This window comes from Lissotriton vulgaris, chromosome 8 (genome assembly GCF_964263255.1).
Source record: "Lissotriton vulgaris chromosome 8, aLisVul1.2, whole genome shotgun sequence".
NCBI lineage: Eukaryota > Metazoa > Chordata > Amphibia > Caudata > Salamandridae > Lissotriton > Lissotriton vulgaris.
Window position 1 is genome coordinate 1,033,605,664 of NC_141696.1, and position 17,413 is coordinate 1,033,623,076.

General features: G+C 42.5%; 1 pseudogene; it reads left to right on the forward strand.

Annotated features, from left to right (window-relative positions):
- Nucleotides 1–1,283: 1,283 nt before the first annotated feature.
- On the forward strand, nt 1,284–1,364 carry LOC147698260 (U4 spliceosomal RNA; annotated as a pseudogene).
- The last annotated feature ends 16,049 nt before the right edge of the window (nt 1,365–17,413 follow it).

Below are 17,413 nucleotides of genomic sequence, written 5' to 3' on the forward strand. Positions count from 1 at the left end.
GTTTATTAAAGACCCCAACCATGTATTCCCTGGTAAGGTGTTTAGTTTTAAATTTTAATAGTCTTTTGCTAAACATTTGCGTGAAACCTTACTACAAGCATTTTCAGGGTCTAGCCATAGTTCAGGCCTTCCCAAACTTTCACATGTCTTTTTTATGTATTTTAACCAGGGTATTTTCGCCGTATTTGGTAAATTTAAAATCTCTTTCAGCTCCATCCTGTAATTCAGGAGCTCTGGAGTAGCCCAGAGTCGTCGCCAGAATGTTAGTGGTTTTAGACCCAGTTCTTCTTCAATCGATCTCAGGCCCAGGTCAAATCTAAGGGGTAGAAGCGGGGTGCTTGAGGGTAAGGCTACCAATTGCCTAATAAACTTGTTTTCTGTGATCAACAAGTTTTGACCGGATATGTACCCCCACAGTTCCCCACCATGTGTAACTGCCCCCCTCGCCTGCATTTTGTAGATTTCGAGCAGTGGACCTAGAGTTCGAGCAGTGGACCTAGTGGTTTAAAAGTTGATCTATTTATTATCCTAGACATACCACCCGTTGACTGCACCAGTTTAAGATTGGCCTTTGTTCGATGTGTATCCCAGGTCATGTTTTGGTTGATAGTCACCCCCAGATACTCAAATGTGCGAACCCTCTCTAACCTCGTTGTGCCTATGGTTGGGTTTGGGCACGTCGTGGGTTGGAGGCCTGAGAATCATTAATTTGGTCTTAAGGGCATTGATCTCCAACCCCCTCTCCCCACAAAACACCAAAAAACCATCCAGGATACGTTGTATCCCCATCAGGGATTTTGACAGCAGCAATGTGTCATCCGCAAACATGATTGCGGGCACCCTGCTGCCGTTGAGCCTTGGGGCATCTATATCATCAATCCCAGTCAAATGGGCGATTACCCCGTTGACAAAGAGGCAGAACAGGTTCGGCACAAGCACACAACCCTGTCTCCCCCCTCTGTCAACGGGGAATCTCGCTGAGAGCAGCCCATTCCTGCCACACCTGACCCGTGCAAAATTGTCTTGAGGAAGTCTCATCAAGACATTCAAGAGATCTCGTGGAATGCCCAGCTCCACTAACACGGACCACAATTTGGGTCTTGGCACCAAATCGAAGGCGGCGCGCAGGTCTACAAAGACCATATATAAGCTGCCGCCCTCGATTGTTACAGTTTTTCAAAACAATAAATTGAGACGGAAAATCTGATCCGTTGTGGAGGTCTTTTTTCTGAATCATGCCTGGTAGGGGCTAAGAATAGAAAATTCTTCAATCCAGTCCTGAAGGTTTTGCGCAGTGGCAGTATCGTAGCCAATGAGGTTTAACCGAGGCGCGATTATTGCTTATTGAAAAAAAAAAACTGTCCTGAAGGCGATCCAGTATCAGTCTCCCAAATAGCTTTTGTGATACGTCGATGAGGCAGATAGGCCTGTAGTTGGCTGGGAGCAGAGGTGAACCTTTTTTGAATATCGGGACAATCTCTGCTCCCAGCCAAGTACAAGTTACCTCCATGCCCCTCAGGGCGGCATTAAAGATCACCAATAGGTACGGAGCACATACGTTTTGCTCTTGTTTAAAAAGATCACCCGGGAGCCCATCCAGACCTGGTGCTTTGCCAGATGCCAGCCTATAGATTGCAGCCTGCACCTCTTCCTCAGTGAAGAGATCCCCCTCTAGCTGTGGGGCAATATTTGGCATTAGGTCAGCTGAGGCCCCATCTGTGTCCATATCGGCTCCCTTATAGAGAGCATGGAAGTGTTCTTCCCAGACCCTAGCTGAGATATTAGGTTTCACAGCCGAGGACGGCTCTTCAGACCCCGTATTTACAACTTGCCAAAATTTACGGGGATCCTTGTCTGCCAGTGTGATGGTGAGATTCTCCCATATCTCCTGTTCTCATTCCGCCCTGGCATGGGAGGTCAACCGCTTGTAATCCCTTCTCCTTGCCTGTATTATGGATCTATCATTACCCTGCTTTAGGGAATTTAGTAGATCTAATTTAGCCTTTCGGCAGGCAGCGTTGTACCACGAAGTACGGTGGCTCATGGTGCCCCCAGTTTTTCCTGGTGAGAAAAGAACTTCAGCCATAATCTTAATAAGGTCCTCGTGGGTGGACCAGAGTTTTTTGTGCATGCTCCACTAGTGCACTAACCTTTTCGAGTGTGGGAATAATTTCCGGATTAGTGGCTAATTTGTCCCACCTCACTCTGCGTCTGTTATTAGCTAGGGTCAAGCCTGAAGCGACCACATCTACACCAGCTGGGTTTTCGTTGTCAATACCAGACAAAGAGTATTCTAATTCTAGCGCATTATGGTCGCTATCGTCTCTGTCTATTACCCTGAAGTCCTTCATTTTAGACTAAGCGGACAGTTGAACTAAAATATAGTCCAATCTTGACTCCATCCCCGCTTTGTTAAATGGGTATATGGAGGGAATGTCAGAATTCCAACGCCCGTTGCAGGCCCTAATTACATGTTTCCGGGTTAGAGCAGTAATCTGTACTGCTAAAGGGGACCAGGCTCTATGGGGATGGGCCACCGTGGGGGGTACTGACCACAACTTGTCCTCTTCCATTGTTATTCTATCTGATAGTCCTATTAGTGGCTCATAGTAGCAGTTCAGATCGCCCCCACCACGAAGGGTATATCCTTGGCAATATCATTGAGGAAGTTGGAAAGTTCCTCAATGGTACTTGACTCCCAGGTTATGTTCACCGGCCTAGAGTAAACATTTACCACTGCCAATTTGATGGAATTAGGCCATTCCATGAGGACGCATTGGACGTCCTCGGAAGCTGTGGGGTGAGATGTAGCCTTGCAATCCAGGTGGGTTGCCACCCAGATGGCAAGGCCACCAGAGGGACGCCCTTTGCCCCCCCCATCGAGCAGGAATGGAAAATGCAGCAAAACCAGGGCGATTATGTTCCTCTCTTGCCCAAGTTTCTTGAAACATGCAGACATCCTTAGAGTCTATAAATGTGCTCCAGTCTATGGAATCGAGCTTATTTCCCAAGCCAGCCAGGTTCAAAGACAGTATCTTTAATGGAGCAGGTTTATGATTAGAAATGGAGCTTGGGGTAGCCCCCTGGCAGGTTTGACTGGCCAGCGATGTTACTGTTTGATTTAATTCCCCCTGTCTAGCTGAAGGTTGCATGTTTCTAGATGGTGGTCCAGGTACTTTTGGACTAGAAGTGGAACTTGGGGTAACCCCCTGGCTGATTGAGATAACCGGCGATGTTACGTTTTGAATTAGATCCCCCTGTCTAGCTGAATGTTGCATATTTCTAGGTGGTGGCCCAGATATGGAGTGTTGGGATTCCTTATGATGCGAGAGGTGCATCGACTAGGAGAGGTGATCTTGCCCGCTTGCTCCCCCCTGAGTCGATGGTGAGCCACCCCCCTCCTAAGTGGGTGGAGTCAGTCAATCATATCCAGACAGCTAAACCTATTATATAAAGTGGGAAGGGCAGGCTGCTGAACTATTGGACGGTGAAATTCTCCTCTCTCCTTACTTCCCCAACCTCTCCCTCTCATAGGGACCAAATCCCATCCCTCCTTCTCCCAAGCATTGCACCAGGGTGGGTAAAAAAAGGATAGGGGTAAGGACTGGATACATGTCCCTTGGTCACGGTATGGCCACCCACATATGTGTGAAACGGTCCTAGGATCTCTGAAATTAATCAGGACACAGTCCTCTTTGATAGATTTCTTTGTGTTACCTAGCCAGGGGACTCTTCTTACCATAAGTACCTCACTCGCTATTCCTAGGGGAAGGGGTCTATTTAGGGTAAGCCAATTGACCGCCTTGTTTTTAATGAGGCGACAGATTCTTTAGTCTCTGGTTTTAATTCCGGTATACCTGCAAGGATAACTACGAATGGGCTGGCCTCAGGGGGGAGGTCCATAGACATAATCTTATTTGTTTTGTCAGCCACCCCCTGGTTAGATTTAATATTGGACTCAGGGTAATTAGTTGTAGTTACACCTTCATTAGGTTGGGAAGTTACAGGAAGGGAGGTGGACTGCTGTGGTTTAGGAGTATTTGGAGCTATTCTAGCATCCTTGATAGAGGTTGCTGTTGTTATACCCCTCTTGTTCTTAGGTGCGGCCCCACCCTTGTCAGCCTTGTTATCTATTTTAGGACCATCAACTATTAGCGCTGCAGTTTTCTCTATGGTTGTCAGTCTAGCTTCAATCCTGGTTAAACGGGATTCTAAGGGGCTAAGCAGTGAACTCAGGAGAGCGCCAATATTGGCGATGGTAATAGCACCTCCTTCCATTGTTATGGGACTGGAGTTCACCTGATCAGTAGCTCGCGTAGGTGTAGTGGTTAGGGATATTGTTGTAGTATCATTAGGGGGTAGGGGTACAGTTTTGCTGTGTTCCGAGGTGTTGGCCTCCCCTAAGTTGTTGTGCTTGGCAACTTTTGCCTTACGACCCCCAGGGTTTTGGGCCCCTCTTTTCCTTTTAGGTACTGCTCCTTCCCAGACTCCACGTTTCAGATGGCTGTCTCTAGCGCTAGGGGTTTCATTATTTGGAGTAGTTGGTACAAGAGAAGGAGAGGTAGGATGTAATTGGATGGAGGGTGGGGTCAAGTGTCGGGTGTATTCAATGCCTAGGGGTTCGTTGTCCCTATGTTGCAAAGTCGAAATAGATACGTTAGGCAAACCCACCACCCCATTATCCCATCTTTCGTGGTCCATATGATCGTGTCCATTTTCGGGAGATCTGGCATGCGCTATGGTACCCATGGAGGATCTTCTTCCCCATTCAATCTCCTGGGATATGCGCCTTTTCAGTATGGTAATTTCATCAATGAGAAGTGAACCAGCTTTGACAAAATATTGGTCCAAAGTACCTGTTGGATGACCACCAGCCTGCATGGTTTTGCTCCTCGTTTCTCTAGTAGCCATAATCCTTAGGGCGAGATCAGATTGGTAAAAAGGAGGTGGAAGAGAAAGCCAAGGAGGGTGGCCTGGTCCGTCTCGCCCGTACTCGAACGGGCTCAAACGGGCCCGCCCTTGGCCCGGGCTTCGACCGGGCTCGTCCCGCGCGTGTCCCGCGTGCGCAGTTGTAGGCGTAGCTAAATTAGGTAGGAGGGGGGTCCAGGAAGAGGCCCCAGCTGTGGCCAATGATGGCAGGCAAGGCCCGCTGGTCCTCGCAGTCCCAACCCGGCTGCTCTTCTCCAAGTACTTTGCCCCTCACTTTGCAGGTATTCGATGTCAAGCCACCGTCAGCTCTTAGAAAAACGGAATGATGATTCTCCCAGAGTCCGCGCCTGCGAGCGGCTCCCGCGAAGCGGGGGCCGCGAGGCGCTATGTGGAGGAAGGAGGAGGGTCCAGGAAGAAGCCCCAGCTGTGGCCAATGATGTCAGGCAAGGCCCGCTGATCCTCGCAGTCCCGACCCGGCTGCTCTTCCCAAAGTACTCTGCCTTCAATGTTGCAAGCTCTTGTTGGGGGAAGAAGGAGCTCCAGGTAAGGTAGGGCAACCATTTTATCATTGTCCACCATGCCTCCTTCTTTGTTTGACATGTGGGCATCCAACGTTTTGTGGAGTTGGTGTATGTGTGGCATAGGCATATGAGCAGTTTTTGTTGTTCAAGCATCCTTCTTTGCTTGCCATGTGATCACCCAACATTTTGTGGTGCTTGCATATATGTCTGATTATTCATTGTTTTATGCCTCTTTTAAAAGCTTTGGAGAATCACTGGCTAAAGGCCACATTTAAGTCCATAGAATGCTTTTGCAAGCTATTTGGGGGAGTTCCACTGATGTGCTTTCTAGCCCGGTTCCAAGCCTCTTCATGATAGGGGACAGTAAGTAAATCCTTGAGTGTGGCTCTCCTCATTTAGACTTGGGTTGGACTTAAGCACACACCATATCAGATAGAGTCCAGTGGGGACGAAGAATGGCAAGTGGAGTATCACACAAAGACAAATAAGGTAAAGGGACATTAGACACAGGGAGGGGGTATGATTGCTGATCAGAGCGCCCAATTTATATCTAGGAGGGTGACTGGCTTCTTCATCTGGGAGATTAAGTAAATTACTCTGTCACTGGATGGAGGTGCTACCCACTTAGTTTAGAAATTACTGCCAAGCTGGCAGTCATTTCCAAAGCATTGCCAGAAACCACCATTAGGAAGGTTCACATCAATGCTGTATACAGTTAGGTGCAGGGCATTGTCAACATGAACCCAAAGTGGGATTTAACTTTTTTAAAATAAAAAACTAAAAGAATCCCTTTGCCAATGGGAATCCTCTCCCATGGTGAGGGAAGGATCTAGCAGTTTTCATTGCCCCTACTGCCATAGTTTTTCTTCCGGCGATGGGCAGTAAAAACTGACTGTCCCAAATGCTCTGCCCCTGACGCAATCTTTAGCCGAGATCATCCAGGATAAATTTCTCTGTCCGGACAGAAGGAGTGCTTCGCGTTCCAGCTCTGGTGAGCGTTTCCTTCACGTCCTACGTCATGTTACTACTTCTGGTTTGCGGCAGCGTCCTTCCTGACAGTCTACTCCTAACGTCGGGCACTCATCCTCGTCGTTCTCCCATGCATTGCATCCTCGGTGGGATCCTCTCCTGCAAAACAAGAAAAAACAAAGAATAATTTCAAAGTAGTAAATCTGCACCCATAGAAGTGTTTCTTGAATGGGTATATGTAAATCAGAAACATTGCCAATAGTAGACGTGGTAAACTGGGTCATCCTCAGATTTCCAAGCATACCACTCGCCATCAAACATCCAAAAGGTAATGGGATGAATTCTTACAAATAGTCGTACCACTATTAATTGCTCAGGGTATCATTTCAACTAACTGATTTTTGCCCACTGCGCCACTCTATAAAATAGCCCACGAAATACAAATTAGAACTGACCCTGTTCCTCATGGAAACAGACCTTCCCGAGCTTTGGTCATCTCACCCCTCCCCCCTGCAGCCCACTGCTTTTTAGTGGCGAAATTTGAGATTCACACCCTCTCCCAGAATCTTACTACGCCCCTGAATGTTATTTATTCAACTAACATTCACATCGGAGCGATTGTTCTGTTATTTTAAATACAGTAAAAGGTTTTATAAATCAATATTCGCTTTCTCTATTGAAAGAAAAAAACTGATTTTGGTGGTATATCCGAATAACCGCTATCTATAATCATACCTCTTCTACCTCTGACTAGGAGCTGAAAAATATTTTCATGCCTTTCGATTGAGATGTGTGATCTGAATTGTCTCTTTAATCAACTGGCTGATATATGAGTTATTTAATTGCGGGATGGGCCATTCACGATGTGTTCCATAAAGGTACATTAATATTTGTTAATTTTGTATTTAATGATTAAAGATGAAAACCACGTTTCTGAATGATCTCTGACAAAGGAGTGTTGTCTTTCATGCTTTCTTAAATTAATATAACTCCGTTAAAACCTTTTGCATAAAAGATTTATTTTGCATGCTCGCATTATTAATTAATCTCTCAAGATTACTCATTACAAGAAAAACATGACCCTTTGGATGTTTTATTTTCCTCGAGGAATATGGAACCGAGATGTGTCAGAGTGTGCTTGTCAATTAGATTAATAAAGAAAACGTTTGGGTTCGCACACCGCAACGCGTGTTCTTCTATGATTACAGAAAGGGATATGGGCTAAAAAAAAAGCAGTCCTCTTTATTAAAAAGAGCAAAAATCATTGTAATATATTCCGAGAGGAGTGTAAGAGAAGCGAGGCAGTGTTTTTAAAAAACTGTTCGCAAAACATGAGTTTTTCAAGTAAAAAATGACAAAAAAATCAAATGCTGACCTCCCAAGGCTTTGACGAAGGAATTGAAGTTGTCTCATATATCTACAGGTGACTAATCTACAAAATAAATAATCGATTTTTCAAATTATTGTTATTCTATGATTTTAAGGTTAATTCACTGTGATATTCACCAGTGTCTGCCCTATATTGCGAAATCAGCCATGGAGTAGCCAAAATACTGTGCAATAGGGTATAGATGACATACACTAACAGGCACACAAAATAACGATGAGGAAGCGTTCCTTATACACAACATGATAACACAGTTGGTGCTGCAGTCAACAGGTGACAACTTTCCTTACAAGAGGTGTATTTCCATACCATATACTATGGCCTCATTGGAAAGGCTCAAACCAATTTTGACATGTTTACAGAGAGAGCACATGTACTCTTATTTAGAATTGGTAAAGTGCACAGAGATCTAAGCCAACAGCAATAATGTCAAAATAGGGACAAAATCTTGGGTGACCATGCAGTATTTGTGGATTTCCTACATCTCCTATTAATGACATTTGGACTCCTTAACCTGTTGAAAGCGGCGCAAATTCTGCTGCGGTGCGGGGGATTTAATCAAAGGGCGGGGCTCAAATGGCCGGGGGCTGTCCTCCGCTCACGCCCACCATCACGTGGGAAGGCCGGGGGCCGTCCGCAGCACCAAACAGGTTAAAGGGGGAGGGTGTCACTTTAAAAATGTGAGCTCATGCACTTATGCACTGGGAAGAGCAGAGCGCTGACCATGTAAAATGCTCGTTCTCAGTACCCTCTGTGCCATGTCAGTTTAAATAAAATTAAAGTCCAAACACAATTAAGAGACAGGATCTGAAAAAAGAAAAACTGTAAAATGCAAACCATGGGGAATGGACTGTCGCAAATGACCTCCACCCACTTATATCCCCTTGAATTTTTGCTTTTGACTACCCATTGTTTGAAACTAAACTTTGGACCACTCCAACTGAGCCTCACTTGTGGTACATTCTGAGGAAATTGACTGAGATTGGAACCTGCCAATGCTTCCTTTTAAGGTAAGGTCACTTCTGCACAGCTAGGTAAAGAAGTTCTCTGCTGGTTACACAAGAACACGTGTGCACAGGAGTGTCTCTATGTGCGAGGGCTACGTGTGAGACTACCACCTTGCGCAGACCATTATCTGCACAAAGGTAGCCTGACACAGAAGGGACTCTTCATGGATTGGTAATGCCTTTGGTAAGGCCTTATAATTTGAGTGGGCATTCATAGTGCTGGACTGAGGTGCTTACTGAAACCATGTGGCACTTAACTGCATTACACATCATAGGTGAAATCTGCACCAAAGTACAGTTCTGCCCCACTACGGGCTACACGGTCGTGAGACATCAATCTTAGGTTAGAAAATATCCCAAGTGTAGATCCGCAGTCACATTCCTCATATCTACACTCCTTGTGGGACTTTAAGAATTTGCATATTTCCCTATCACAGCAAATATTCAGTCTCCAGGTCTTTGTGCCCCCTACTGGGCCAAGCTGTTTACTGTGCTCAGTTCCTGGGAAAGGAAGAGGTGGGGAGAAAATGTGTATCTCCAATGATCTTCTCAGACTGCACTTAGACTGGGAAAGTTCAAGTCCACAACAAAATAAAAGGAAGAACATTAACCAGTTGATTATGTTTTGTGTTGGGATTGCTGTTCATAGTTGATGTTGATAGGATTTTTTTAATATCTTTACTGGCAAGAGTCACTTGATCTCACTAGCTCATGGAATTCCAGAGGAACGGTGTGCATTCCTTAAATGAGCTCCATTTGCAAGATTGTTTAAAGTACATATATTTACTTTTATTCAATAGGTATTCAACAATTGTTTTTAACAGACTAAACGATCCACTGTTTGATTGCAGAAGCTTTGATATTGTTGTGCAACCTAGATTGCAAAATTCAGGCAGAATCTTGTTAAATTCCTTAAATGGACATATGTCTGTGGTAATCCACTTTGATAAGTAGGCTTCCTTGCTTTTTGATCTGTGGTTTGTAAGTTATTTTGTGTGTTTGTGGATGTGCTTTGCCCAGAACACTTTTATATTTGTACCATGATAGTTGAAAGGCATGTATTTGTCGAGTTAAGTCAAGTTTATTTGTTTGCCTCTGAAGTCATTTCAAATAGATGAAATAAAACAAAGTCTAACCACAATCTAACAACACATTTACCCTCATTTTTGGTAAAATATGATTTCATAGGAAATCACCTCATGTCATCCGACCTTCATGCTTAATGTGTCACTGGAACCAAGTTGTACTTAGCTAATCAGCCCATAACTAGGGCATAACCAGTCCTGGGTTGCTTGTGTTCAGGATCTGGGTTGGACTGTTCCAATGAGAACAGGGCCAAGACTGATTCGCATATGGCTGAGTTCAAACTGAAGTGGCATGGTGAGCAAAAGAACAATGGGTGGGAGTGCTACCCTGAGCAATTTCTAGTAGTTGGACTTATTGCAAGCAGCCTTTGATTTCCTTTTGTGTGTTTTTATGTACTGCTCAAGTGGCATGGGTACGCCCAGATGTGGGTCCCATGCCCATTGTGTCATTGGAGCCAAGTTCTACCCAGATGATGCACCCAAAACTAGGGCAAAACCAGTCCTGGGTTGCTTGTGTTCTAGCTCAGCGAGGTACTGGCTTGTCAGTTAAGGCTTGACTGTTCTAATGATGAGCAAGATAAAGACTGATTTGCACATGGGTGGGTCCAAACGAATGTGCATAGTGAACAAAAGAGCAATGGGTTGAAGTGCTACCCCGAGCGATTGCCAGTGGTTAGCCCTATTGAAGGCAGCTTCTCGTCACCTTTTGTGTGTATCATGCTATCAAAGACTTTATTGCATTTACCATTTGAAAATGCTCACATTTCATTGTGTAAGATGTTTGTTTATTTAATTTACACGTGTTCAATTCTTGATACAATGGTAACAGTAAACACCTACAAGTATTGTTCTTTGAATCACAGAATAAAAGGTTGGCTCATTGTCTGGTTCTCAGTTTGAGATAGGGGAAAGACTAGACTTTAGGTCTCCTTTTTCTTCTAACCCATTCTCACTTCCCAAATTTAGTATGAGACCTATCCTCAACTTCTACAGCTACCTTTCAGTTTCCAGCTTTGTCTGCCCTTTCCCCAGGTCTTTTTAACATATACTTGCCAAGAATTTGCAAAAACTATCCATCATGTCACTCATCCTGTAACTCTTAGGATCCTACGAATAATGATATTTAGTAAATTGGTATTCATATGCTCACTGTCCGTGATTCGGGAATGCTGATTTTATTCACAAGAGAGAAGTGCACAGCTAATTTTGCAGTCTATTAACATCTTTTTTTTCCCACCTGGACCTATAGCCCTAAAAGTCGTAACTGATCTTATTATTTCCTTCATTTTTTTTCGGAAGATAGAGGGATGTTATCATGTATACACCCAGTAACTGTCCTCTTTTAGAATGCAACTTGCCTAAAATTTGAGTTGTCGGGTGTGTATAACCATTAGGTTTTCAGTAACATTTCTCCAAATGCCTTGATACCAGTAGATGTTACAACAAACAAATGATGGACGGAATGCTAACAATGCAAACATTCTCCCACTGTTTAAAAGATCTGGGGTAATTCCATCATTCTTTTACCCACTTTGTCACCTCAGTTTGGACCCAGCCATATGCAAATCAGTCTTTACCCTGTGCCCCATGGGAACAGTTCAGTCCGAACTACTAGGACAGGTCCTCCCTGGACCAGAAACAAGAGATACCAGTAGATGGCATAGGGTCCAAGGGGACTGATTCAATATAAATGTAGGTTGTTAGTGCTTAGATGAGAAGCCTTCTGTATGACAATTCTAAAGCCTTATGTAAGATTTTTTTTAAACATATTTCTTTGCTCACACCATTATAATTCCGTACTTCCCATGCAGAAGATTTCCCATAACCCTTGATTTGGTGGGTGAAACAGGGCTCTAATGAGACACTTCTTATGGTACTATTGATGCTGTTCATTTACTTACTGATTTTGCTGCACATTTGGCGATTAGCATGTTCTCCGGATGTTGTCATTTCTCTGCACTGATGACATTTATGGCAATTGATTTAATGTAACTCAGCCGTTTCTGTATATAATTACATGTATTGTACCTATTAAACATTTGTAATATATCTTGATATTTGTTTTATTTCTGCCCTAGAACTCACTAAATGAGTCAGTCTTTTTTTATTTGACTATATTTTTGTTATGCTTATTGTGTACCTTGCCTTTGAACACGTTGCCTCATGAAACTGAGATGAATACCATTAACACCATTACAAATCCACCCAACCTGAAGGCATGATTTTAAGGTGTACCGTTTTAGGGATGCGGCATGCTCACACCTATTTGTTGTTTATTGAGTCCAGTCTTGCTCACTTACTGTTCTTATTTTCAATCAATAATGATGTGGATTTGTATTTATAATTTGTTTCACCCTTCAGTGTCCTTTTCTTTTCACTTAAACCCAACCTCCGGAAGGATCTTCTACAAAGTTTTTCAAAAGGTAAAATAAAGTTACAGAGATCTATAAACATATCTGTTTGCATTACTTAGCTATTTTAAAAAGTCTCCCAGTTCAATTGTACCTGTTAGCTCCACATGCATTTTCTACTATACATATTCTTTATTTTAATATCAGGCCCTTGTTACTGAATTTCTTGAAAATTGCAGCCAATTGGAGTAGGATATGTAACCATCTCTGTTGAATTGCTACAAAGTTACCTACTCTCAGATCCATTATTATATTGAAATATCTTGAATATGTTATTACAAAGTATATAAAGGATCTGTAAGAAACATCACAAAATTTATGTGTGCTGTTTGTCCACTTGGATATCTATCATTTACTACTATTACATTATATCCTCAGAGAAATATGCCTGGGTCTTTTGCTCTTTTACCAGGGTATTTTATGTTGAGAATCTATACTTTGATGCATTTCGCATACATGTTGAACCAGTGGGCAGTGACATTTGCATGAGATATCTGTACATTAAAGTCACCTATTACCAGGATTGGATGCTTATGATAAATGTTCTCAATTTCATTCACAAAGAACATCAAGGGAGTATCAAACAGGGATTCATTGAGTATATAAACATTCACAAATAACAACCTATACCCTTATTCAGGTACCAGTCATTACTGATATCATATCTATGCCAGTCACATAAAATGACAGTGAGGACCATGGTATAATTGGAACAAATTCTTTCTGCTGAAATAGATAACAAAATTATCAACCCTTCTGATGGCTAACCTGGTTTTCTGTTAATTATCCCCTTTTCAAATGATCTGTTATAGTTTAACTTTATTTACACTATTTCCCATATTTCTTAATGTGCAAATATTGCCATTCTCTTTGGTATGCACGCCTGCTTAAATCGGTACATTGCTTATGTATTCCAGCAATGATCCATGTCATTATATTCAATGTCACCTTCATTACTGTCCATACAGTCTTTGTACTGGTATATCATGGGTTCATGTTGCTGCTCTTCAATCCTAGTCATTTTTATAAGGTTTTTTTTTTCCTTCCAATTTGTGAGACTCAATTATTCTCCCATTGCTAGTTTTTTGCAAAGGTAATTTTGTGCAATAGGTTTATTCCTATAGCTTCATTGCCCCTTCCACTGTGTTTTACAACGGTTCAGTTGGAGAGTTTCTTAATACTGTACATTCAATTTTCTGCTAAATTTCTGGGCCTTATGTACCTTACGCATATCGAATTACCTCACCTCACTAACTGATATTATAATTTATTCATTTCTATATTTTAAAAAATCCTGCTGCCTTATTTCAAATGTTGTCCTCTAACTTCTTTTTATAAACTCACTAAATCAATATCCTTTGATATAAAACTATTTAAATGTATACCCAGGGCCTGTTTATGACATTGGCAGTCTGCCTGCTAGAGCACCGATGCTGGGATCAGGAGAACTCAGCAAAACCTGCCGTGTCCTGACCACCATATTACAAGTGGACATCTTGGCGGTTCAAAACTGCCAGTGGCATGGCATGGCTTCGCCATTTAGAAGGGCTGCAGCAGATGCCCCCACCATGCAGACCCTTCTGCATGTCCGTGCACTGTGTGTCATGCACCATGTTGTGCATGGCACACAGTGCATGCAACAAAAAAACACTATCAGCCTTATTCATGAAGGCTAAATCGGCTCGCAAAGGGCCGGATTCTGAGAATCCGGCCCTTTGCGAGTGCGATTTTTGCTTTTGGGATTCAGCATCCCAAAAGCAAAAATCGCTAATTGCGATGTCGCAAATGTGCGAGGAAATGACATTTAAGGAATCTCTATTTGAGATTCCTTAAATGCTATTCAACATCCTATTTCAATTTGCGATTTCGCTATTTCTAGGCGCAATTTACCGCGAGGTCAGACCTCGCGGTAAATTGCGAAAACTAGGAAAAATGCAATTAAATGCATTTTTCTGAGTTGCATGTTACACACACACATGTCCTTTGGACATGTGTGTGTGCAACACCTGTGTCACAGATCATTTGAGGGGTGCTACAGGGTGTCCTGTGGACACCCCTGGCACCCTTCAAATCGCAATCTTATTTGCGATTAGCTAATTGCTAATCGCAAATAAGGAATACTCCCTATTCATTCCTATGGGCCTTTTGGCCCATAGGAATGAATGGCGAGTTATTCCTTATTTGCGATTAGCAATTTGCTAATCGCAAATAAGGAATCAGTAGGAATCGCATTTTATTATGCGATTCCTACATGATTACCGTTTTGCGAGTCCTTAATAGCGAATCGCTATGATTCGCTATTAGGGGCTCGCAAAACGGCCCCTTCATGAATAAGGCTGTAAGGTCCCTACTCAGAAAATTCGGATCATGTGTTGTATCAATGGACTATCGTTATGTGACCTTTATCATATAAACACTTGACATCTTCACCCATAAGCAATAACAATATTACAGACAATAATACAATTCAGATTCAAATGTATTACTATTAGGTAAAAAAAATATCTTTGTCACAAATAAATCATCAATACATAATACACAATTAAACACAATGTATAAAATCACATTAGTTTTGCCAGGTCTGTACCATAAAAATCTCAAGAAAACTACAATTTAAATGTCAGTGGCATGGAGAGGAGGGCAAAATATGTCCCCAATTCACTATCCCCACTAGGCGTAAATGCCCGAGGGCTCGGTTTGGGGCCCCTTCCTTCCCTTTCAGCCATCTTTTTCATGGTGGTGTTCCAGCTTGGCGGTTCAAAGGTGCCAGTGGCATTGCTCTGCTATTTAGAAGGTCGCAGCAGATGCCCCCACCATAGAGCACCTTCTGCATATCCGAGCACTGTGTGTCATGCACCATGTTGTGCATGGCGCACAGTGCATGCACCATGTTGTGCATGGCGCACAGTGCATGCACCATGTTGTGCATGGCGCACAGTGCATGCACCACAGTGGATGGAGAGGAGGGCACAACATGTCCCCCATTCACTATCCCCACTGGGCACAAAAGGCCAAGGGCTCGGTTTGGGGCCCCTTTCTATCCTTTCAGCCATCCTTTTCATGGCGGGGTTCCCGCCAGCAGTGACAGCCTCAGCACTGCTGCCATTCACATCCACCTTTGCCTGTGCTGTACTGGTGGGATCCAGGATTCAGGCTGTGTCAGAAGTGTTGTGTCAGACTAGTGGCGGACCAACTGCCTAGGTTGTGGCAGGCAGATTGCCACCACGGGTACGTCGGTCTCAAGATCTTCATACTTGTGAGAAGCCCTAAATGGACAACTTTAAAAATAGTTTTCAGGTTCATTTATCCATTCCCATTGTCTTTTTCAAATTGCTCTTCACATAATGAGCCTATTAATCACATTGTACTCACCTTTTTAGCATTGGACCTATTCCACCCTCGCTGTCAAGGAGGCTCTTTACAACTTATTATATATCTTCACTTCTTCTCTCAAAACCTGCTTTGAGGGTCTTTTCAAAACATTCTGTATCATTTTTTGTCCAAATGATGATCATAAAAATAAGAAAAATGTCAAAATACTGTTTCAAACATATTGTGGTTCAATATTATCTTGTGCGACAGAATATAGGAGATAAGATATAATTTAAATATAGCTGTATATATAGCCGTATACAATAATGTTTACTCTCATATTGTTGATGTAATATTGTTTGCTAATTATTAAATAGATTAGTTATTTCATTTGTAAATATTAGTATCATTTTACTATTAGTTTTATTAATAATATAATTAGTATATTTTAATGTTTAGTTTTTTACATTTAATTATTAATTTATAATTTAGAAGTGTGTTAGTGGTTTGTAGCATAATAGAGTGGGAAATTATTTAAATGATAAGGTATTGTTTCAATTAATTTTGTAACTTGTTTAATTTATTTATTGTTATTTAATTAATTAGGTATCTTTTGTGGTTTTGGGAGTGAAATTTAAGATTTCTGCAGTTTAATTACTAATTTATAATTTAGTAACTGGTTGTTGTTTTTTTTGGAAATAGGGTGAAAGCGGTTTTAATGATAAATTACTGCTATTTATTTATGCCAAATATATATTTAATTGGCAGTCAATTAATTATGTTAAATATTTGCCCTAAGTAATGTTGTCTTCCATTACTGAGTGACGGATTCAACATTTTTCCTCCCAACAATCAATGTGGCTTTGAAGTTCTTTTTCACATTGATTGATGGGAGGAAATCAATTTGAAACATAAATCCACAGTGCATACTTATTGTTGACACCCAATCTACCATTCGTAGCTAAACCTAGACGATGCCCAATACCTATAATTTACCTTCCTGTGGACTAATTTTCCCAACGTGAAGGTATTTTTTGAGAATAATCTGTGTGGAGGCCTGGGTGAAATGTGGGACTAGGGACCTGATTTAGATTTTGGTGACTGGATACTCTGTGACAAATCAAAGATCCAGTTTTCTGCACTGTAGTTTATCATATTGTTCTAGTGTTTTATGGTGGATGGAATATCTGTTATCTGCTAAGTGTGTCCCATCTGCCAGACTATCCGCCTAAACCTATAACCTAAGTTTGAATTTAGGGTAGCAGAATGGAGGAGGGAGCATTGGAATTCTAAGTTCACATGACATGCTACAGCTGGTGTACCCCAAAAACATGGAGGGAAGTGACCAGACCCATCAGTATGGCTCTGTTATGTTGCATAATCAAGTATTAATTGTGTAGCATACACACATGTATGCCTTGCTCATTAATGGCAGGTTAGGCAATCCAAATGTCTTAACAGACAAAGGGGGCAATTACTATGCAGTCATAATATGCTGGGCGGATTCATTTCCGACCACCTCATTACGATGGAGGCATTAAAGGAATCTGAAAGGTCATTCAGACTGACTTCTGCTGGGCTAAGAGAGACAGTCAGCCAGTTGGAATGCAGTTAGTAATCCCTAGGGTGGCTCTTGCAGCCCAAGGGACTATGATATTGGGTTTTGGCAGCCTTTCTGTGCCGGCCTTTCTGACACGAAAGGATGTTGTAATACGACTTTGGGGGCCACCAGCAGGGGTCCCTTGGGTGCACAGCCTCTGGTTGGAGGATGAGGGGGCACCACTGGTGGCCC